The 24,742-nt window shown below is 44.1% G+C and overlaps 1 protein-coding gene across 3 annotated transcripts in view; it reads right to left on the bottom strand.

Annotated features, from left to right (window-relative positions):
- Positions 1-24,418, bottom strand: part of OGDHL (oxoglutarate dehydrogenase L) — a 191,740-nt gene extending 167,322 nt beyond the window's left edge. Inside the window, exon 1 of one of the 3 annotated variants that reach the window (XM_077259345.1) lies at positions 24,160-24,418. The gene's annotated coding sequence lies outside the window, so the exon portion shown is untranslated. The remainder of the gene's footprint in view (positions 1-24,159) is intronic. The other 2 variants (XM_077259342.1, XM_077259348.1) reach the window with 2 other exon arrangements.
- Positions 24,419-24,742: the final 324 nt, after the last annotated feature.

Raw genomic sequence — 24,742 nt, 5'->3', positions numbered from 1 at the left:
CAAATGTCAGCGGGCCTGCACACTTTCTCAATAAGTAGGACAAAATTTGCACTTCAGATATAGAATGTCATATACAGCATAAGCAGATCCTTCTATCAAACCAAAAGACATTGTTTTTTTATTCTAAATTGACCCCTCATTGCATTTACTGCTATTAACTGACTTGGAGCCAATGTAAGAATATATTATGGGCATTCATAACCAGCAATTACCTAATATATTATTGGATCGGGGGACAGGAAAGTGCAAATTACCCTGCGGACCCTACAGCAGAATGCGTACTGTGGTGCATGGTACACATGCATTCTGCCATTAAAGCCATGTGCACACGATGCGGATTTGCTGCGGATCCGCAGCGGATTTTTCCGTGCAGAAACGCTGCAGATCCACACTGTGATGTACAGTACAATGTAATTCAATGTAAAAAAAGAGCTGTGCAAATGGTGCGGAAAAATCAGTGCGGAATTGCTGCAGATTGAAAAGAAGTGCATGTCACTTCTTTTGTGCGGATCCGCAGCGTTTCTGCATCCCTCCATGATAAAAATCCGCAGTGGCAAAAACTGCAGAAAATCTACACAAAATCCGCATCAATTCCGTGGCAAATCCGCAGAAAATCCACATAAAAACCATGCCAAATCCTCAGCTGCGGATTCTGCCAGGAGATGCATATTTTGTGCAGAAAATTCTGCACCACTTTCCTACGTGCGCACATACTGTAGCCTTAGTCTGGATTCTGAGGACAAGTCTGTAGGAACTACAACCATATGCTGTCTATACAGGTCAGCGCAGGGTAATATAATAATTCACAGATTGCCAAACGCAAATACAGTACAGACCAAAAGTTTGGACACACCTTCTCATTTAAAGATTTTTCAGTAGTTTCATGACTATGAAAAATTGTACATTCACACTGAAGGCATCAAAACTATGAATTAACACATGTGGAATTATAAGTTTAAGAAAAAAGTGTGAAACAAGTGAAAATACGTATGTCTTATATTCTAGGTTCTTCAAAGTAGCCACCTTTTGCTTTGATGACTGCTTTGCACACTCTTGGCATTCTCTTGATGAGCTTCAAGAGGTAGTCACCGGAAATGGTTTTCACTTCACAGGTGTGCCCTGTCAGGTTTAATAAGTGGGATTTCTTGCCTTATAAGTGGGGTTGGGGCGCAGAAAAGGTGAACGGATGGACTCTACATGCCTGGTTCCCACCGTGAAGCATGGAGGAGAAGGTGTGATGGTGTGCGGGTGCTTTGCTGGTGACACTGTTGGGGATTTATTCAAAATTGAAGGCATACTGAACCAGCATGGCTACCACAGCATCTTGCAGCGGCATGCTATTCCATCCGGTTTGCGTTTAGTTGGACCATCATTTATTTTTCAACAGGACAATGACCCCAAACACACCTCCAGGCTGTGTAAGGGCTATTTGACCAAGAAGGAGAGTGATGGGGTGCTACGCCAGATGACCTGGCCTCCACAATCATCAAACTTGAACCCAATCGAGATGGTTTGGGGTGAGCTGGACCGCAGAGTGAAGGCAAAAGGGCCAACAAATGCAAAGCATCTCTGGGAACTCCTTCAAGATTGTTGGAAGACCATTTCCGGCGACTACCTCTTGAAGCTCATCAAGAGAATGCCAAGAGTGTGCAAAGCAGTCATCAAAGCAAAAGGCAGCTACTTTGAAGAACCTAGAATATAAGACATATTTTCAGTTGTTTCAAACTTTTTTGTTAAGTATATAATTCCACATGTGTTAATTCATAGTTCTGATGCCTTCAGTGTGAATTTACAATTTTCATAGTCATGAAAATGCAGAAAAATCTTTAAATGAGAAGGTGTGTTCAAACTTTTGGTCTGTACTGTAAATCACTAACTATGGACCCTAAAAAATAACTTTTATTAATCAGTTTAAAATGGAAATAAGACTTAAAATTCCGCACTGTCAGTGTGCTTATGCTGGGCTTAGAGCGTTTTAGTAGCAAAACTTGTACATTGTAGCCTCAATCCCTTATGAAGCCAGTATAGCTGGTGAAACATGTTGAGGTGGCTTTAGGAGCAATTTTAATAGCATTATCACTGTATGTGTAGGGGGATTAGACGGGTTATAGGTAGCGGCCGCACCTGATCCCATACCCCTGAATAATGCAGGTGGACATGATTAGGGCTATGAGCAAATTTATGGGACATGAGTTTTGCTACTAGTACGTGGAGCGGCCCCCAGACGCAGGACGGCGGGGTACTCGGTACCGGGTCTATCGGTTCTGAGGATGTCACGGTGGCCTGACCCGGTCCGTGGTCCTGCTAAGGGGCGCCCAATAAAAGGTGTAGGTGGTGGTGTAGGTCGCAGTAAATAACGAGGACACAGGGTTGCAGTCTCTTTACCTCTTTACTGAAGGCTTCGGCATCCACAATCCAGAGTACTGCTAACAGAGCTGGCTGAGACCGGCCGGTCCGAAGGCACATCCAGAGTTCCCTTTGCAGGTGGAAATCAGTGCCTACCTACTAGCGCCTGGGTGTTGTAGTACTTCCCTGCTGAGCACCACGGGATAGTCCTCACAACTGTCGTGTATGTTTCTGTTCTTTCTCTCCGTCCCCCAGATGATATGGATAGGACGCACCCGTATGACGGGGTAGGCCTGGAGTTATTTTATAGGGACCCTAGAGACGCCCCTCTCCCACAATTGCCTCCGTTGTCTTCATTAGGTGATTAAGGTGAGGCTGCCAACCTAAAATTAACTGCCCTGCCGTTGGTTTGAAGTAATGCGTGGAGCCCAATACTTCCTCGGCGTTCCGGCCACCGGCTACGCGCCTCAGTAGGATGTTGCCGATCTCGGGGCACAACTCCTACTGGTTCTACCGCCTTTGTGCTGTGATCTCATTTCTCACTTCTCCACAATATACTTCGCTTCGTGTCCTTTCTTAAGATGCCGCCGCAATGAAGTGCAGGCGCGGCTCCGTAACGATCTGTCCTTTCGCTAGGCCTCTGTCAGGATCCCACCCCTGACAGGGACCCCCCTGAATCTTTCCAAGCAACGCTCTCCTCTCAGTAGATGTTACCTGGGCAAAACCCAGTCAGCTTCTCCCAAACTTCCCATCCAACCCCCAGTTTTACCAGAGTGTGAGAAGTGGACTAATACATAGAACCCTTTGCTCCCCCTAGTGGCCGGAGTGTGAAGTGTAATGTGTGACTGTGATACCTGGTCAGGTGAACTCCTTTAGTGCCATCAGATGTACCATCACTCCCCTTAGTGGTGGAGCGACAGTACTGCAACGGCCAGGACTCTGGGGCGCTGCATACGCTCTTGGTCCAGCATAAGCACACACAGTGCGGAATTTTAAGTCTTATTTCCATTTAAAACTGATTAATAAAAGTTATTTTTTTAGGATCCTTAGATAGGGATTTATTTGCCTTGGCAATCTGTGAATTATTAAGTCTGTAGGAAGGCACAAGATGTTTTTTATTAATATCTAAAGTCTCTTTCTCTAACAATAGTGGCCTTATATAATCGAATAGCTATTTACAGTTGTGGCCAAAAGTATTGACACCCCTGCAATTCTGTCAGATAATACTCAGTTTCTTCCTGAAAATGATTGCAAACACAAATTCTTTGGTATTATTATCTTCATTTAATTTGTCTTAAATGAAAAAAACACAAAAGAGAATGAAGCAAAAAGCAAAACATTGATCATTTCACACAAAACTCCAAAAATGGGCCAGACAAAAGTATTGGCACCCTCAGCCTAATACTTGGTTGCACAACCTTTAGCCAAAATAACTGCGACCAACCGCTTCCGGTAACCATCAATGAGTTTCTTACAATGCTCTGCTGGAATTTTAGACCATTCTTCTTTGGCAAACTGCTCCAGGTCCCTGATATTTGAAGGGTGCCTTCTCCAAACTGCCATTTTTAGATCTCTCCACAGGTGTTCTATGGGATTCAGGTCTGGACTCATTGCTGGCCACCTTAGAAGTCTCCAGTGCTTTCTCTCAAACCATTTTCTAGTGCTTTTTGAAGTGTGTTTTGGGTTATTGTCCTGCTGGAAGACCCATGACCTCTGAGGGAGACCCAGCTTTCTCACACTGGGCCCTACATTATGCTGCAAAATTTGTTGGTAGTCTTCAGACTTCATAATGCCATGCACACGGTCAAGCAGTCCAGTGTAAGCGGCAGCAAAGCAACCCCAAAACATCAGGGAACCTCTGCCATGTTTGACTGTAGGGACCGTGTTCTTTTCTTTGAATGCCTCTTTTTTTCTCCTGTAAACTCTATGTTGATGCCTTTGCCCAAAAAGCTCTACTTTTGTGTCATCTGACCAGAGAACATTCTTCCAAAACGTTTTAGGCTTTTTCAGGTAAGTTTTGGCAAATTCCAGCCTGGCATTTTTATGTCTCAGGGTAAGAAGTGGGGTCTTCCTGGGTCTCCTGACATACAGTCCCTTTTCATTCAGAGGCCGACGGATAGTACGGGTTGACACTGTTGTACCCTCGGACTGCAGGGCAGCTTGAACTTGTTTGGATGTTAGTCGAGGTTCTTTATCCAACATCCGCACAATCTTGTGTTGAAATCTCTTGTCAATTTTTCTTTTCCGTCCACATCTAGGGAGGTTAGCCACAGTGCCATGGCTAAACTTCTTGATGACACTGCGCACGGTAGACACAGGAACATTCAGGTCTTTGGAGATGGACTTGTAGCCTTGAGATTGCTCATGCTTCCTCACAATTTGGTTTCTCAAGTCCTCAGACAGTTCTTTGGTCTTCTTTCTTTTCTCCATGCTCAATGTGGTACACACAAGGACACAGGACAGAGGTTGAGTCAACTTTAATCCATGTCAACTGGCTGCAAGTGTGATTTAGTTATTGCCAACACCTGTTAGGTGCCACAGGTAAGTTACAGGTGCTGTTAATTACACAAATTAGAAAAGCATCACATGATTTTTCGAACAGTGCCAATACTTTTGTACACCCCCTTCTTTATGTTTGGTGTGGAATTATATCCAATTTGGCTTTAGGACAATTCTTTTTGTGTTTTTTTCATTTAAGACAAATCAAATGAAGATAATAATACCAAAGAATTTGTGTTTGCAATCATTTTCAGGAAGAAACTGAGTATTATCTGACAGAATTGCAGGGGTGTCAATACTTTTGGCCACAACTGTAACAATTTACAGACCGGGCCATTTACCCCCATCATAAGCAGACACATTTTCAGCTTTTTCATACATGTGGTTTAAAGAACTGTAAAAATAAAGAAATTCACATTCAGATTTTGAAATTATTTTTTCTTCATTTTTTACATGACAAATGGAGGCTTCATTTTTATGTCACTGTCATATTCTCTCTTTCGTTTTTGTTTTTTTGCTGCTATCACTGGGAAAATAAGGGAAATAAGCGTTTGTTTTTCCCATTTGTTTTTTATACATTTCCAATTTTCTCCCCATTTTCTTACAATTATTTTCGTATATGATATATCAGACACGTTTTTATTTGTATTTGTTTTCACTGGGGTGGGATAGTAATAATGATTTAGATTGACAGTGACATTGTTATTTATTTATTTTTATTTACGGTATTTTTTACTTACTAGTTTTTTATTCTTTTATTTATTTTTCATTTATCTTACACATTGTGCACCTCCATAAGGTCCTAAAAAACCTTTGGGGAATGTATTACAATATTTAAGGGGAATCTGTCACCCCCTTAGATGTACCTAAGCTTTTAATATGGGCATACAGGTACTAGAATACTTAAAATAGTCATACCTGTATGCCTCATATCTGTGGTCTTGTTCTTCAGAAATCCTCTTTTAATCCTTTATGTTAATTCAGTCTTCCAGGCTTCGGGGCTTGCAGTGCCTGGAAGGAACCTTGGCCTCTGGTCTTCATTTGCGTGCCTGTCGCCTCCCATCAGTGTCTCAGAGCTCTGTGGCGTCTAGTGGTTGTCCAGCACCTGTGCCTGCAATTGCGATATTCCTCCCTTCTATGGGCATTGGGTACTAGAGATCTCTATTGGCTACTTGTTCCTTCAGCACAGGCGCAGAAATTGACATTGACTGTGTACTTCTCTAACCATACACTGTCAGGAAGTGACACCTCTTTTTATAAACACTAGTTCCCACCCACTGGGCTAGTTCTATCATTAACTATTTCCTATCTTACAGACTAAACCTATTGCTCCTATCCTAAGTCCCATACTGTTGCTAAACCACTTACTATTTAAACCACACTTATGCTATCTTAAGCCAATCCTATGCTTATCCTGTACCATACATTACTCACATTATACATTAACACTTTTCATGACTCATATGCTGTATATTACCATAATACTGTACATTACATAAGACAAAATGTGGAGACACGGGAGTCACTGCGTGCTCCAGTCTGTTAGCCGAAACCACATGGACCAGGGCACATCCCTCCAAACACCTGCTCTCAGTTTACCATGGGCGTAATACTACTCAGTCAACACAGGGTGAGGGTAAAACTGTGTGACAATATTTTATTTAACCAAAAAACAGGAAAATGACACGTAGAACAGTCCCAGCACAAATACAAAGAGCTTCCAGGGCCGACTACCCCCAAATGTGTCATGAACAGAAAGGAGGTAACAACAAGCTTAGGAAGCTAACAGTTCATGTGAGGTACAAGGCCAACTGACCAGAGTGTCACATCCTGGCTTCTCTTAACATGTCCATCTCGCCAGGTGACCGTGAGTCCCAATCCTGGCTTTCTCAAACGTATCCATGGGGCTCATGTGACCGGTGGGTCCAAATCAGTTCAGTGATTGTCAGTGAAGCAGATCTGTATTCTTTGAGCCGTGGTCCCCTAAACTGGCATTTTGTAGAATGTCAAATCTGTGGCCTTCGTGATGGAGCCATGATGTTCAGCTGACCTGTAGAGTGTTCCTGGCTGTGGATTCCTAGATAGTCTCTGGTTCTTTCGATCTCTGGATGTCTTGGATGTATGAATGTATGGTTGAGTATTCTTAGAGGCATGTCCCACTTATATAGCTCACAATTGTTGTCCTTCAAGCTGACATCCAGAGGTCAAGGGGAAGATGTGATTAGATTAACTCGCATTGTTTGACTATTTAATCAATTTGCATAGTTTTTACTTCTCTGTTTTGCATGTCAATAAGCTAGCTGGCCTGGTCAATGTGTAATCAACATATCAGCAAACATCGTTGTTCAATTACCCTATGTCTCTGTCATCCAGGAAAACGGCACAATATGTTACAACAAATGTAAACTTAAAAGTCAATATGACAGGCTTAGATGAAGAAAAGTCTGTTTTCTTGACCAACCAAAGAACAAACACATAAATTCAAAAGTCCATATATAGATCAAAGTCTATTCCTTCTGGCTTACTGAAAATAGAAAACTAAACAAACTTTAGTGTATCTATTAAAAATATTCAGGTACTCTTTTCCCTCCACATGCTTCATATCTATTATAGCAAGAATTTTCTCCGTTACTGAATACCATGATCCAACTGCAGTGCATGATTACTTGCACTCTATTTAGTTGATTGATACTCCTTTGATACTCCTTTGATATAGTTATTGAACACTGCTCTTTGGGTCCAGAATTTATTTTTAACCCCTTTCTGACATCGGACATACTATCCCGTCGAGGTGGTATGGGCCCGTATGACCACCGACGGGATAGTACGTCATCACCGATCAGCCGCGCTCACGGTGGGAGCGTGGCCGATTGGGGCCGGGTGTCAGCTGACTATCGCAGCTGACATCCGGCACTATGTGCCAGGAGCAGTCATGGACCACTCCTGGCACATTAACCCCCGGCACACTGTGATCAAACATGATCGCAGTGTTCCGGCGGCAAAGGGAAGCATCGCGCAGGGAGGGGGCTCCCTGCGTGCTTCCCTGAGACCCTCGGAGCAACGCGATGTGATCGCGTTGCTCCAAGGGTCTCTTACCTCCTCCTCCCTGCAGGCCCAGATCCAATATGGCCACGGGGGCCTTCCGGGTCCCGCAGGGAGGTGGCACTTCCAAGCGCCTGCTCAGAGTAGGCGCCGGGATGCCTCCGTGCTGTGCCTGTCAGGTCGCTTCAGTGATCACTGCAAAAAAAAAAGGCAAAAAACGACGCTTTATTATCATACCGCCAAACAAAAAGTGGAATAACACGTGATCAAAAAGATGGATATAAATAACCATAGTACCACTGAAAACGTCATCTTGTCCCGCAAAAAACGAGCCACCAAACAGCGTCATCAACGAAAAAAAAAAGGTATAGTCCTCAGAACAAAGCGATGCAAAAATAATTATTTTATACATAAAATAGTTTTTATCATATAAAAGTGCCAAAACATAAAAAAAATAATATAAATGAGGTATCGCTGTTATCGCACTGACCCGAAGAATAAAACTGCTTTATCAATTTTACCAAACGTGGAACCGTATAAGCGACCCCCCCACAAGAAATTCATGAATAGCTGGTTTTTGTTAATTCTACCTCACAATAATCGGAATAAAAAGCGATCAAAAAATGTGCCCGAAAATGGTACCAATAAAAACTTCAACTCTTCCCGCAAAAAACAAGACCTCACATAACTCTGTGAAACAAAATATGGAAAAATTATAGCTCTCAAAATGTGGAGACGCAAAAACTATTTTTTGCAATAAAAAGCCTCTTTTAGTGTATGACGGCTGCCAATCATAAAAATCCGCGAAAAAAAAGCTATAAAAGTAAATCAAACCCCCCTTCATCACCCCCTTAGTTAGGGAAAAATAATAAAATTTTAAAAAATGTATTTATTTCCATTTTCCCATTAGGGTTAGGGTTGGGGCTAAAGTTAGGGTTAGGGTTGGGGCTAAAGTTAGGGTTAGGGTTGGGGCTAAAGTTAGGGTTAGGGCTAAAGTTAGGGTTAGGGTTGGGGCTAAAGTTAGGGTTAGGGTTGGGGCTAAAGTTAGGATTAGGGTTGGGGCTAAAGTTAGGGTTAGGGTTGGGGCTAAAGTTAGGGTTTGGATTACATTTACGGTTGGGATTAGGGTTGGGATTAGGGTTAGGGGTGTGGTTAAGGTTATGGTTGGGATTAGGGTTAGGGGTGTGGTTAGGGTTATGGGTAGAGTTGGATTAGGGTTAGGGGTGTGTTTGAGTTAGGGTTTCAGTTAGAACTGGGGGGTTTCCACTGTTTAGGCACATCAGGGGCTCTCCAAACGCGATATGGCGTCTGATTTCAATTCCAGCCAATTCTGCGTTGAAAAAGTAAGACAGTGCTCCTTTCCTTACGAGCTCTCCCGTGCGCCAAAACAGGGGATTACCCCAACATATGGGGTATCAGCGTACTCAGGACAAATTGGACAAAAACTTTTGGTGTCCAATTTCTCCTGTTACCCTTGGGAAAATACAAAACCGGGGGCTAAAAAGTAATTTTTGTGGGAAAAAAACTGGATTTTTTTATTTTCACGGCTCTGTGTTATAAACTTCAGTGAAACACTTGGGGGTTCAAAGTTCTCACAACATATCTAGATAAGTTCCTGGGGGGTTCTAGTTTCCAATATGGGGTCATTTGTGGGGAGTTTCTATTGTTTACTGTTTACGTATATCAGGGGCTCTGCAAATGCAGCGTGACGCCTGCAGACCAATCCATCTAAGTCTGCATTCCAAACGGCGCGCCTTCCCTTCCGAGCTCAGCCATGCACCCAAAAGGTGTTTCCCCCCACATAAGGGGTATCAGCATACTCAGGACAAATTGGACATCAACTTTTGGTGTCCAATTTCTCCTGTTACCCTTGGGAAAATACAACACTGGGGGCTAAAAAATATTTTTTGTGGAAAAAAAAAAAATTATTTTCACGGCTCCGCGTTATAAACTGTAGTGAAACACTTGGGGGTGTAAAGTTCTCACAACACATCTAGATAAGTTCCTTGGGGGGTCTAGTATATGGGGTCACTTGTGGGGGTTTGTTATGACCCCAATGGCAGAGGGTCTCAAAAGTACATACCAAGTCTGCAAACATAAAAAAACCCAGCTCTTAGGGCAGTGGTAACTGGGCTGACCATATATCTAATCCTAGCACCACAAATAGCAGCAGCCGGGGAACGTGCCTACGTTGGTTCTAGACGTCTCGCGCCAGCCGGAGAACTAACTAACCCTAGAAGGGAAAAGATAGACCTTTCTTGCCTCCAGAGAAAAGACCCCAAAAGTTGGATACAAGCCCCCAACAAATAATAACGGTGAGGTAAGTTGAAAAGACAAACGTAAGAATGAACTAGATATTTAGCAAAGAGAGGCCCACTGACTAATAGCAGAATATAGTAAGATGACTTATACGGTCAGCAAAAACCCTATCAAAATTTCCACGCTGGATATTCAAGAACCCCCGAACCGTCTAACGGCCCGGGGGGAGAACACCAGCCCCCTAGAGCTTCCAGCAAAATCAGGAATCACATTTAGTACAAGCTGGACAAAAAATAAGAGCTATGCAAATAACCAAAAAACAAGGAAGCAGGACTTAGCTTAATTTTGCAAGATCCAGGACCAGCAGACAGGAGCAAACAGAAAGGAACTGATTACAACGATGCCAGGCACAGGACTGAGAATCCAGGAAGTTTATATAGCAACACCCCTGGACTAACAACCCAGGTGGGTGCCAAACTGAGGAAAGACAATCCCAGAGTCATATCACTAGTGACCACAAGAGGGAGCCAAAAAAGTCTAATTCACAACAGTACCCCCCCTTTAAGGAGGGGTCACCGAACCCTCACCAAGACCACCAGGGCGATCAGGATGAGCAGCGTGAAAGGCACGAACTAAATCGGCCGCATGCACATCAGAGGCAACCACCCAGGAATTATCCTCCTGACCATAGCCCTTCCACTTGACCAGATACTGAAGCCTCCGCCTGGAGAGATGAGAATCCAAGATCTTCTCCACCACGTACTCCAACTCGCCCTCAACCAACACCGGAGCAGGAGGCTCAACAGAAGGAACCACAGGTACAACGTACCGCCGCAACAAAGACCTATGGAACACGTTGTGAATGGCAAACGACACCGGAAGATCCAAGCGAAAGGACACAGGATTAAGGATTTCCAATATCTTGTAAGGACCGATGAAGCGAGGCTTAAATTTAGGAGAGGAGACCTTCATAGGAACAAATCGAGAAGACAGCCATACCAAATCCCCAACACGAAGTCGGGGACCCACACCGCGGCGGCGGTTGGCAAAACGCTGAGCCTTCTTCTGTGACAACTTTAAGTTGTCCACCACATGATTCCAGATCTGCTGCAACCTATCCACCACAGAATCTACCCCAGGACAGTCAGAAGGCTCCACATGTCCCGAGGAAAAACGAGGATGGAAACCAGAGTTGCAGAAAAAAGGCGAAACCAAAGTAGCGGAACTAGCCCGATTATTAAGGGCAAACTCAGCCAACGGCAAGAAGGTCACCCAATCATCCTGATCTGCAGAAACAAAACACCTCAAATAAGCCTCCAGAGTCTGATTAGTTCGCTCCGTTTGTCCATTAGTCTGAGGATGAAAGGCAGACGAAAACGACAAATCAATGCCCATCTTAGCACAAAAGGATCGCCAGAACCTGGAAACAAACTGGGATCCTCTGTCAGACACAATATTCTCAGGAATGCCGTGTAAACGAACCACATTCTGAAAGAACAAAGGAACCAGATCGGAAGAGGAAGGCAGCTTAGGCAAAGATACCAAATGGACCATCTTGGAAAAGCGATCACATACCACCCAGATGACAGACATGCCCTGAGACACCGGAAGATCTGAAATGAAATCCATGGAAATGTGTGTCCAAGGCCTCTTCGGGACAGGCAAGGGCAAGAGCAACCCGCTGGCACGAGAACAGCAAGGCTTAGCTCGAGCACAAGTCCCACAGGACTGCACAAATGACCGCACATCCCATGACAAGGAAGGCCACCAAAAGGACCTAGCCACCAGATCTCTGGTGCCAAAAATTCCCGGATGCCCTGCCAACACCGAGGAATGAACCTCGGAAATGACTCTGCTGGTCCACTTATCAGGAACAAACAGTCTGTCAGGTGGACAAGAGTCAGGTCTACCAGCCTGAAATCTCTGCAACACACGTCGCAAATCCGGAGAAATGGCTGACAGGATAACTCCCTCTTTGAGAATACCAACTGGTTCTGCGACTCCAGGAGAGTCAGGCACAAAGCTCCTTGAAAGAGCATCAGCCTTCACATTCTTTGAACCTGGTAAATACGAGACCACAAAGTCAAAACGGGAGAAAAACAATGACCAGCGGGCCTGTCTAGGATTCAGGCGTTTAGCAGACTCGAGATACATCAGATTTTTGTGATCAGTCAAGACCACCACACGATGCTTAGCACCCTCGAGCCAATGACGCCACTCCTCAAATGCCCACTTCATGGCTAACAACTCCCGATTGCCAACATCATAATTCTGCTCAGCAGGCGAAAACTTCCTAGAGAAAAAAGCACATGGTCTCATTACAGAGCAACCAGGGCCTCTCTGCGACAAAACGGCCCCTGCCCCAATCTCAGAAGCATCCACTTCAACCTGAAAGGGAAGTGAGACATCAGGCTGGCACAAAACAGGCGCCGAAGTAAACCGGCGCTTCAACTCTTGAAAAGCTTCCACGGCTGCAGGAGCCCAGTTAGCAACATCAGAACCTTTCTTGGTCATATCCGTCAAAGGTTTAACAACGCTAGAAAAATTAGCGATAAAACGACGGTAGAAGTTAGCAAAACCCAAGAACTTCTGAAGACTCTTAACTGACGTGGGTTGAGTCCAATCATGAATAGCTCGGACCTTGACTGGGTCCATCTCCACCGCAGAAGGGGAAAAAATAAAACCCAAAAAGGGAACCTTCTGTACTCCAAAGAGACACTTTGAGCCCTTAACAAACAAAGCATTCTCACGCAAAACCTGAAACACCATCCTGACCTGCTCTACATGCGAGTCCCAATCATCAGAAAAAAACAGAATATCATCCAGATAAACAATCATAAATTTATCCAGATACTTCCGGAAAATATCATGCATAAAGGACTGAAACACTGAAGGAGCATTAGAGAGCCCGAAAGGCATCACCAAGTACTCAAAATGACCTTCGGGCGTATTAAATGCAGTTTTCCATTCATCTCCTTGCTTAATGCGCACAAGGTTGTACGCACCACGAAGATCTATCTTGGTGAACCACTTGGCACCTTTAATCCGGGCAAACAAGTCCGACAACAGAGGCAAAGGATACTGAAATTTAACAGTGATTTTATTCAGAAGCCGATAGTCAATACAAGGTCTCAAAGATCCGTCCTTCTTAGCCACAAAAAAGAATCCCGCACCAAGAGGGGAAGAGGATGGATGGATATGCCCCTTCTCCAGAGATTCCTTGATATACGAACGCATTGCGGTATGCTCAGGTACAGACAGATTAAATAATCTTCCCTTAGGAAATTTACTACCTGGAATCAAATCTATAGCGCAGTCACAGTCCCTATGAGGAGGAAGAGCACTGGACCTGGACTCGCTGAATACATCCTGGTAATCAGACAAATACTCAGGAACTTCCGAAGGAGTAGAGGAAGCAATAGACACCGGCGGGGAATCACCATGAAAACACAACCCATTCTGACGTCTATGATTTTTCCGTTCATTTCTAGTCTGAATTCTACCACATTGCATTAAATCAGGTGTTTGTTCAGACAACACCACCAGAGGATTCGCGGCTTTGCGCTCCCGCAAATGCTGGTCAATTTGAATAGCCAGCGCCATGGAATCATTCAGACCTGTAGGAATGGAGAAACCCACCATCACATTCTTAATGGCTTCAGAAAGGCCATTTCTGAAATTTGCGGCCAGAGCACACTCATTCCACTGAGTAAGCACGGACCATTTCCGAAATTTTTGGCAATACACTTCAGCTTCATCCTGACCCTGAGAAATAGCCAGCAAGGCTTTTTCTGCCTGAATTTCAAGATTGGGTTCCTCATAAAGCAATCCGAGCGCCAGAAAAAACGCATCAATATTTGCCAATGCCGGATCTCCTGGCGCTAGCGAGAAGGCCCAATCCTGAGGGTCGCCCCGTAAGAAAGAGATAACAATTTTTACTTGCTGAGCTGAGTCTCCAGATGAACGGGGTCTCAGAGATAGAAACAATTTACAATTATTCCTGAAATTCCTAAACTTAAATCGGTCTCCAGAGAACAGTTCAGGAATAGGTATTTTAGGTTCAGACATTGGACTACTGGTAACAAAATCTTGTATGCCCTGCACACGAGCAGCAAGCTGATCCACACTTGTAATCAAAGTCTGGACATTCATGTCTGCAGCAAGCACAAGCCACTCAGAGGTAAAGGGGAGGAAAAAAGAGAGGAAAGAAAAAAAAAAAAAAAAAACTCAGACTTTCCTTTCTTGTAATCCCACTTCTGCAATGCATTAAACATTCAACCTTGGCCTGGCATACTGTTATGACCCCAATGACAGAGGGTCTCAAAAGTACATACCAAGTCTGCAAACACAAAAAAACCAGCTCTTAGGGCAGTGGTAACTGGGCTGACCATATATCTAATCCTAGCACCACAAATAGCAGCAGCCGGGGAACGTGCCTACGTTGGTTCTAGACGTCTCGCGCCAGCCGGAGAACTAACTAACCCTAGAAGGGAAAAGATAGACCTTTCTTGCCTCCAGAGAAAAGACCCCAAAAGTTGGATACAAGCCCCCAACAAATAATAACGGTGAGGTAAGGAGAAAAGACAAACGTAAGAATGAACTAGATATTTAGCAAAGAGAGGCCCACTGACTAATAGCAGAATATAGTAAGAGGACTTATACGGTCAGCAAAAACCCTATCAAAATTTCCACGCTGGATATTCAAGAACCCCCGAACCGTCTAACGGCCCGGGGGGAGAACACCAGCCCCCTAGAGCTTCCAGCAAAATCAGGAATCACATTTAGTACAAGCTGGACAAAAAATAAGAGCTATGCAAATAACCAAAAAACAAGGAAGCAGGACTTAGCTTAATTTTGCAAGATCCAGGACCAGCAGACAGGAGCAAACAGAAAGGAACTGATTACAACGATGCCAGGCACAGGACTGAGAATCCAGGAAGTTTATATAGCAACACCCCTGGACTAACGACCCAGGTGGGTGCCAAACTGAGGAAAGACAATCCCAGAGTCATATCACTAGTGACCACAAGAGGGAGCCAAAAAAGTCTAATTCACAACAGGGGTTTCTGTTTAAGCACATCAGGGGCTCTCCAAACGTGACATGGCATCCCATCTCAATTCCAGTCAATTTTACATTGAAAAGTCAAATGGCACTCCTTCCCTTCCGAGCTCTGCCATGCGCCCAAACAGTGGTTTACCCCCACATATGTGGTATCAGCGTACTCAGGACAAATTTCACAACAACTTTTTCGGTCCAGTTTCTTCTATTACCTTTGGGAAAATAAGAAATTGGGGGCGAAAAGATCATTTTTGTGAAAAAATATGATTTTTTTATTTTTACGGCTCTACATTATAAACTTCTGTGAAGTACTTGGTGGGTCAAAGTGCTCACCACACATCTAGATAAGTTTCTTAGGTGGTCTACTTTCCAAAATGGTGTCACTTGTGGGGGGTTTCAATGTTTAGGCACATCAGGGGCTCTCCAAATGCGACATGGTGTCCCATCTCAATTCCAGTCAATTTTTTTATTGAAAAGTCAAATGGCGCTCCTTCCCTTCTGAGCTCTGCTGCCATGCGCCCAAACAGTGGTTTAACCCCTCATATAGGGTATCAGCATACTCAGGACAAATTGGATAACTTTTGGGGTCCAATTTCTCCTGTTACCCTTGGAAAAAATTAAGCAAATTGGAGCTGAAGTAAATTTTTCGTGAAAAAAAGTGAAATGTTCATTTTTTTTTAAACATTCCAAAAATTCCTGTGAAACACCTGAAGGGTTAATAAACTTCTTGAAGAGTACATTGAGATGTGCAGTTTTTAGAATGGTGTCACACTTGGGTATTTTCTATCATATAGACCCCTCAAAGTGACTTAAAATGTGATGCAGTCCCTAAAAAAAAATGTGTTGTAAAAATGAGAAATTGCTGGTCAACTTTTAACCCTTATAACTCTTTAACAAAAAAAAAATTTTGGTTCCAAAATTGTGCTGATGTAAAGTAGACATGTGGGAAATGTTACTTATTAAGTATTTTTTTGTAACATATCTCTGATTTAAGGACATAAAAATTCAAAGTTGGAAAATTGCAAAATTTTCAAAATTTTCGCCAAATTTAATTTTTTTTCACAAGTAAACGCAGGTAATATCAAAGAAATTTTACCACTATCATGAAGTACAATATGTCACGAGAAAACCATATCAGAATCATCAGGATCCGTTGAAGCATTCCAGAGTTATAACCTCATAAAGGGACAGTGGTCAGAATTGTAAAAATTGGCCCGGTCATTAACGTGCAAACCACCCTTGGGGGTAAAGGGGTTAAACGGAAAAACCTTTTTTTTGCTGTAGTAAAATATTCCATTTCTGGGATCAGTTAAATTACATCTTGCTGGGTTATCTATGTGTTGTGAATTTACCTTTTGGCTCCCTCTAGTGGCTACTAGTGATTTTACTCTGGGTATGTCATTCATCCCTTGTATGCTCACCTGGGTCGTTAGGTCAGGGGTGTTGCTATATAAGCTCCCTGGACCTTCAGTTCAATGCCTGGCAACGTTGATATCAGAGCTAATCTGTAGTGCTCTGGTCTTCTGATCCTGGTTCCTGCTTAAATAAGCTAAGTCTGCTTTCTTGCTTTTTGCTATTTGTTTTTGTTTGCATTTTTGTCCAGCTTGTATATAATCTGTTTCCTGACCTTGCTGGAAGCTCTAGGGTGGCTGGTGTTCTCCCTCCGGGCCGTTAGACGGTTCGGGGGTTCTTGAATCTCCAGCGTGGATTTTGATAGGGTTTTTGTTGACCATATAAGTTATCTTACTACACTCTGCTATTAGTAAAGTGGGCCTCTCTTTGCTAAAATCTAGTTCATCTCTGTGTTTGTCATTTCCTCTTACCTCACCGTTATTATTTGTGGGGGGCTACTATCCTACTTTTGGGGTCTATTCTCTGGAGGCAAGAGAGGTCTTTGTTTTCCTCTTCTAGGGGTAGTTAGTCCTCCGGCTGGCGCGAGACATCTAGCGACCAACGTAGGCATGTTCCCCGGCTACTGCTAGTGTTGGCGTTAGGAGTAGATATATGGTCAACCCAGTTACCACTGCCCTATGAGCTGGATTTTTGTACGTCGCAGACTTACTTGTTTCTCTGAGACCCTCGCCATTGGGGTCATAACAGTTTGCCAGGCCCGAATTAAATGTTAAATGCATTGCAGAAGCGGGATTATAAGAAAGAAAGTTCTGAGTTTTTTTTTCTCTCTCTCATTTTTTTTTTTCTTTTCCCCTTTACCTCTGAGTGGCTTGTGTTTGCTGCAGACATGAATGTCCAGACCTTGATTACAAGTGTGGACCAGCTTGCTGCTCGTGTGCAGGGCATACAAGATTATGTTATCAGAAGTCCTATTTCAGAACCTAAGATACCGATTCCTGAACCGTTTTCCGGAGACCGATTTAAATTTAGAAATTTCAGGAATAATTGTAAATTGTTTTGTCCCTGAAACCCTGTTCATCTGGAGACTCCGCTCAGCAAGTAAAGATTGTTATTTCTTTTTTACGGGGCGACCCTCAGGATTGGGCCTTCTCGCTGGCGCCAGGAGATCCGGCATTGGCTGACATTGATGCGTTTTTTCTGGCGCTCGGTTTGCTTTATGAGGAACCCAATCTTGAGATTCAGGCAGAAAAGGCCTTGCTGGCTATGTCTCAGGGCCAGGACGAGGCTGAAGTGTATTGCCAAAAATTTCGGAAATGGTCCGTGCTGACCCAGTGGAACAAGTGTGCATTGGCTGCTAACTTTAGAAATGGCCTTTCTGAAGCCATTAAGAATGTGATGGTGGGTTTTCCCATTCCCACAGGTATGAATGATTCTATGGCCCTGGCTATTCAAATCGACCGGCGGTTGCGGGAGCGCAAAGCCGCTAATTCCCTCATGGTGTTGTCTGAACAGACACCTGATTTAATGCAATGTGATAGAATCCTGACTAGAAATGAGCGGAAAATTCATAGACGCCAGAATGGCTTGTGTTACTACTGTGGTGATTCTACACATGTTATCTCAGCATGCTCTAAACGTCTTACTAAGGTTGTTAGTCCGGTCGCCATTGGTAATTTGCAACCTAAATTTATTCTATCTGTAACTTTGATTTGCTCACTGTCATCGTATCCTGTCATGGCGTTTGTGGACTCGGGTGCTGCTCTGAGCCTTATGGATCTGTCATTTGCCAAGCGCTGCGGATTTGTTCTTGAGCCATTGGAAAATCCTATCCCTCTTAGGGGTATTGATTCTACGCCATTGGCAAAAAATAAACCGCAGTTCTGGACACAGGTTACCATGTGTATGACTCCTGAACATCGGGAGGTTATACGTTTTCTTGTTCTGCATAAAATGCATGATTTGGTTGTTTTGGGTTTGCCATGGTTACAGACCCATAATCCAGTCTTGGACTGGAAGGCTATGTCAGTGTCAAGTTGGGGCTGCCATGGAATTCATGGAGATTCCCTGCCCTTGTCTATTGCTTCTTCTACGCCTTCGGAAGTTCCGGCGTATTTGTCTGATTATCAGGATGTCTTCAGCGAGTCTAAGTCCAGTGCACTGCCTCCTCATAGGGAATGTGACTGTGCAATAGATTTGATTCCTGGCAGTAAGTTTCCTAAGGGGAGACTGTTTAATCTGTCGGTACCTGAACATACCGCGATGCGTTCATATATCAAGGAGTCTCTTGAGAAGGGGCATATCCGTCCTTCTTCTTCCCCTCTTGGTGCGGGATTCTTTTTTGTGGCCAAAAAGGACGGATCTTTGAGGCCTTGTATTGACTATCGGCTTTTAAATAAGATCACTGTTAAATTTCAGTATCCTTTGCCGCTGTTGTCAGATTTGTTTGCCCGGATTAAAGGTGCCAAGTGGTTCACCAAGATAGACCTTCGTGGTGCGTACAACCTTGTGCGCATTAGGCAGGGCGATGAATGGAAAACCGCATTCAATACGCCCGAAGGTCATTTTGAGTACTTGGTGATGCCATTCGGTCTCTCTAATGCACCTTCAGTTTTTCAGTCCTTCATGCATGACATTTTCCGGAAGTATCTGGATAAATTTTTGATTGTTTATCTGGATGATATTCTGTTTTTTTCTGATGATTGGGACTCGCATGTGGAGCAGGTCAGGATGGTTTTTGAGATTCTGCGTGAAAATTCTTTGTTTGTAAAAGGCTCAAAGTGTCTCTTTGGTGTACAGAAGGTTCCCTTTTTGGGGTTCATTTTTTCCCCTTCTGCTGTGGAGATGGATCCAGTCAAGGTCCGAGCTATTCATGATTGGACTCAACCCTCGTCAGTTAAGAGTCTTCAGAAGTTCTTGGGTTTTGCTAACTTCTACCGTCGTTTTATCGCAAATTTCTCTAGCGTTGTTAAACCGCTGACGGATATGACCAAGAAAGGCTCTGATGTAGCTAACTGGGCTCCTGCTGCCGTGGAGGCTTTCCAGGAGTTAAAACGCCGGTTTACTTCGGCGCCTGTTTTGTGCCAGCCTGACATCTCACTTCCTTTTCAGGTTGAGGTGGATGCTTCGGAGATTGGGGCAGGGGCCGTTTTGTCACAGAGAGGCCCTGGTTGCTCTACTATGAGACCTTGTGCCTTTTTCTCTAGGAAGTTTTCGCTGGCAGAGCGAAATTATGATGTGGGCAATCGGGAGTTGTTGGCCATGAAGTGGGCATTTGAGGAGTGGCGTCATTGGCTCGAGGGTGCTAAGCATCGTGTGGTGGTCTTGACTGATCACAAAAATCTGATGTATCTCGAGTCTGCTAAACGCCTGAATCCTAGACAGGCCCGCTGGTCATTGTTTTTCTCCCGTTTTGACTTTGTGGTCTCGTATTTACCAGGGTCTAAGAATGTGAAGGCCGACGCTCTGTCTAGGAGCTTTGTGCCTGATGCTCCTGGAGTCGCTGAACCTGTGGGTATTCTTAAGGAAGGAGTTATCGTGTCTGCTATTTCTCCAGATCTGCGACGTGTGTTGCAGAGATTTCAGGCTGGTAGGCCTGACTCTTGTCCACCTGACAGATTGTTTGTGCCTGCTAGATGGACCAGCAGAGTCATTTCCGAGGTTCATTCCTCGGTGTTGGCAGGGCACCCGGGAATTTTTGGCACCAGAGATCTGGTGGCCAGGTCCTTTTGGTGGCCTTCCTTGTCAAGGGATGTGCGGTCATTTGTACAGTCCTGTGGTACTTGTGCTCGAGCTAAGCCTTGCTGCTCTCGTGCCAGCGGGTTGCTCTTGCCCTTGCCTGTCCCGAAGAGACCTTGGACACATATCTCTATGGATTTCATTTCTGATCTTCCGGTGTCTCAGGGCATGTCTGTCATCTGGGTGATATGTGATCGTTTCTCCATGATGGTCCATTTGGTTCCTTTGCCTAAGCTGCCCTCTTCTTCTGATCTGGTTCCTGTGTTCTTCCAGAACGTGGTTCGTTTGCACGGCATTCCTGAGAATATTGTGTCGGACAGAGGATCCCAGTTTGTTTCCAGGTTCTGGCGATCTTTTTGTGGTAGGATGGGCATTGAGTTGTCGTTTTCATCCGCTTTCCATCCCCAGACTAACGGACAAACGGAGCGAACTAATCAGACTCTGGAGGCTTATTTGAGGTGTTTTGTCTCTTCTGATCAGGATGACTGGGTGACCTTCTTGCCGTTGGCTGAATTTGCCCTTAATAATCGGGCTAGTTCCGCCACCTTGGTTTCGCCATTTTTCTGCAACTCTGGTTTCCATCCTCGTTTTTCCTCGGGACATGTGGAGCCTTCTGACTGTCCTGGGGTGGATTCCGTGGTGGATAGGTTGCAGCGGATCTGGGGGCATGTGGTGGACAACTTGAAGTTGTCACAGGAGAAGGCTCAGCGTTTTGCCAACCGCCGCCGCGGTGTGGGTCCCCGACTTCGCGTTGGGGATTTGGTATGGCTGTCTTCTCGATTTGTTCCTATGAAGGTCTCCTCTCCCAAATTTAAGCCTCGCTTCATTGGTCCTTACAAGATATTGGAAATCATTAATCCTGTATCCTTTCGCCTGGATCTTCCGGTGTCGTTTGCCATCCACAACGTATTTCATAGGTCCTTGTTGCGGCGGTACGTTGTGCCTGTGGTTCCTTCTGCTGAGCCTCCTGCTCCGGTGTTGGTTGAGGGCGAGTTGGAGTACGTGGTGGAGAAGATCTTAGATTCTCGTCTCTCCAGGCGGAGGCTTCAGTACCTGGTCAAGTGGAAGGGCTATGGTCAGGAGGATAATTCCTGGGTGGTCGCCTCTGATGTGCATGCGGCCGATTTAGTTCATGCCTTTCACGCCGCTCATCCTGATCGCCCTGGTGGTCTTGGTGAGGGTTCGGTGACCCCTCACTAAGGGGGGGGTACTGTTGTGAATTTACCTTTTGGCTCCCTCTAGTGGCTACTAGTGATTTTACTCTGGGTATGTCATTCATCCCTTGTATGCTCACCTGGGTCGTTAGGTCAGGGGTGTTGCTATATAAGCTCCCTGGACCTTCAGTTCAATGCCTGGCAACGTTGATATCAGAGCTAATCTGTAGTGCTCTGGTCTTCTGATCCTGGTTCCTGCTTGATTAAGCTAAGTCTGCTTTCTTGCTTTTTGCTATTTGTTTTTGTTTGCATTTTTGTCCAGCTTGTATATAATCTGTTTCCTGACCTTGCTGGAAGCTCTAGGGTGGCTGGTGTTCTCCCTCCGGGCCGTTAGACGGTTCGGGGGTTCTTGAATCTCCAGCGTGGATTTTGATAGGGTTTTTGTTGACCATATAAGTTATCTTACTACATTCTGCTATTAGTAAAGTGGGCCTCTCTTTGCTAAAATCTAGTTCATCTCTGTGTTTGTCATTTCCTCTTACCTCACCGTTATTATTTGTGGGGGGCTACTATCCTACTTTTGGGGTCTATTCTCTGGAGGCAAGAGAGGTCTTTGTTTTCCTCTTCTAGGGGTAGTTAGTCCTCCGGCTGGCGCGAGACATCTAGCGACCAACGTAGGCATGTTCCCCGGCTACTGCTAGTGTTGGCGTTAGGAGTAGATATATGGTCAACCCAGTTACCACTGCCCTATGAGCTGGATTTTTGTACGTCGCAGACTTACTTGTTTCTCTGAGACCCTCGCCATTGGGGTCATAACATCTATGGTTTGAATTGATGTTTTTACCAGATTGCTCACTGAATGTAAAAATGTATTGTTATAATGTATAATAAAGAAAGATTTATTTGATACAAACCATATGTCTCCCTATCCTCCATATGGTCTCTTTCTCCTCCTCATGGTATTTATATTGCAGGATTGGTCTCTCTGCTTGGTTTTATGGTACCACAAAAAACCTGCCAAGAGAGGGCTGTGCAGCCCAGGCAAGAGGGACATTAATCAGAGACACAGCACAGAAACCAAAAGGTAACCCTGAAGGAGCTGCATAGTTCCCAAGCAGAAACTGGGGTATTTGTCCATAGTATGACCACAATAAACCGTGCACTCCATAGAGGTGGCCTTTATGGAAGAATGGACACAAAAAGTATAAGGCTCATTTTAAGTTTGCCAAAAGACATGTGGCAGACTCCTCATATGTATGGAGGAAAGGGCTCGTGGTCAAATGAGAACAAACTTGTACTTTTTGATCTTCACGGTAAATGCTATGTCTGGCGTCAAACCAACACAGCTCATTACCCCAAAAACACCATCCCCAAAGTGAAACATGATGCTGGCAACATCATGCTGTTGGATGTTTTTCGGCAGCAGTGACAGAGAAAATGTTCAGACTCAAGGGGAAGATTGTGCGAAATGCAGGGTTATTGGATATTCTTGAGCAAAACCTTTTTCACTCTGTCAGTGATTTGAGGATGGAACAGAGGTTTACCTTCCAACAAGACAATGACCCAAAGCATATTGCTAAAGCAACACTCGAGTGGCTTAATTGGAAACATGTAAATGTTTTGGAGTGGCCTAGCCAAAGCCCAGACCTTAACCCAATTGACAAACTGTGGTCAGCATTTAAGATTGCTGTTCACCAGAGGAAACCATCTAACTTGAAGGAGCTGGAGAAGTTTTGCAGTAAGGATTAGGCAAAAATCACAATGGCGAGATGTGAAAAGCTCATAAAGACTTATCCAAAGTGACTTACAGCTGCAATTGCTGCAAAAGGAGGCTCTACAAAGTACTGACTTTAGGGGGGTGAATAGTTATGCACACTAAAGTTTTCAGTTATTTTTTCTTATTTGTTGTTTGCTTTTCAATAAAAAGAAAATCAAATGTTCCCAGTTATAGGCATATTCTTTACGTGAACTGATGCAAACCCCTTACTTTTGCAAGCCATTGTACAAGCTGTTTAGTATTGAAATCTGAGCAAATTTATTAGTATGAATTGAATTTTGGGGGACAATTTGGCAAATTCTAATTTCAAAACATTTGCTCATCTCTGCACAAAGCATATTGTATAAAGAAAGCTGCTCTTTTATAATTTTCAGAGGACAAATTTATAAACAATGAGGTGACACTTTAGGTTTGTAAATTGAATAATCCCTCTATTCCCAGCAGTTTCTGAGGAATGAGCGCTTGTATTTACAATTACAGCACATTCTTCTAGTCATCCGTTAACAGCAGAGAATATTGTCTGAATCCGCATAGCCATTAAATTCTGCCTACTTTATTTTTCATGTTAATGTCTGGAATATTAAGTAGATTTTCTTGTCAAAAACAGTCATAATTAGCAGACTTGTATTTCATGATATATTGGAATGCTGAGTGGATAAATAATACTGATCACTTGTGGTTAATGGGCGCTGTCTAGACTGATAAAGTTGGGGAAGAGTTAGTGTGAAGTTATGTAAACTATTAAATGCCTATCACTGAGATACCAGGAAGAAAGATATGAATAAAAATATTTTAGCATTAGCATCTGACATAATTAAGACCAGAACTTTAGCTGCAAAGAACCTTAATAAGGGCCATTTCTATTAAACGGTGTATCCGGGACTTTAAAAAAAAAAATGTACCTAAGCACTAACATGTATGTAATTGCAACTTACCTGCCTGTTGTGTCTGGTGCTGTTCTTCCCCGGCACAAACTGCTCCTGCCGGGGATGCAGAAGCTTCTGCTGACATCACGTCTACAGATCGGAGGCTTCTTTTGCACTCCGCTCTGTCAATGGGGTGGGACAGCTGATGTCCTTCTGATTGACAGCCGGATCCCCACAGCCTAACTAGGGGAGCCGGCTGTCAGAATGATGTTGGAAGTCCCGCTCTGTCGTGTCAGCAGAGGCAGCACAATCCCCGGCAGTGCACAACAGGCAGGTAAGTTGCAATTAACTGCCTCTTAGTGCTTAGGTCCATTTTTTGTTTTTTATTAAGTCCCGGACATACCCGTTAAGTGTGCAATGAATAATGAATTGCTGAATTGTTTGCTGTCTGTGTGTATTTTGCAACACATACTGTGAAAATTTGGAAAGGTAGTTAGAAACTAGTCACATATTAACTAGGAGTCAGTTCCAGTGATATTTAGCAAGCCTCTGATCACCAGTATACTTTGGACAACGTTGTAATGATTAGCACTAGGAACGGACAGTGTCACGGCAGCAACTCACACAAGTTCTCATTGCCGTGCTACTCACT

The sequence above is a fragment of the Ranitomeya variabilis genome, chromosome 4 (assembly GCF_051348905.1).
Source record: "Ranitomeya variabilis isolate aRanVar5 chromosome 4, aRanVar5.hap1, whole genome shotgun sequence".
Lineage (NCBI taxonomy): Eukaryota > Metazoa > Chordata > Amphibia > Anura > Dendrobatidae > Ranitomeya > Ranitomeya variabilis.
Note: the sequence above shows the minus strand (reverse complement) of the source record. Positions and strands in the feature narration are given on the sequence as shown.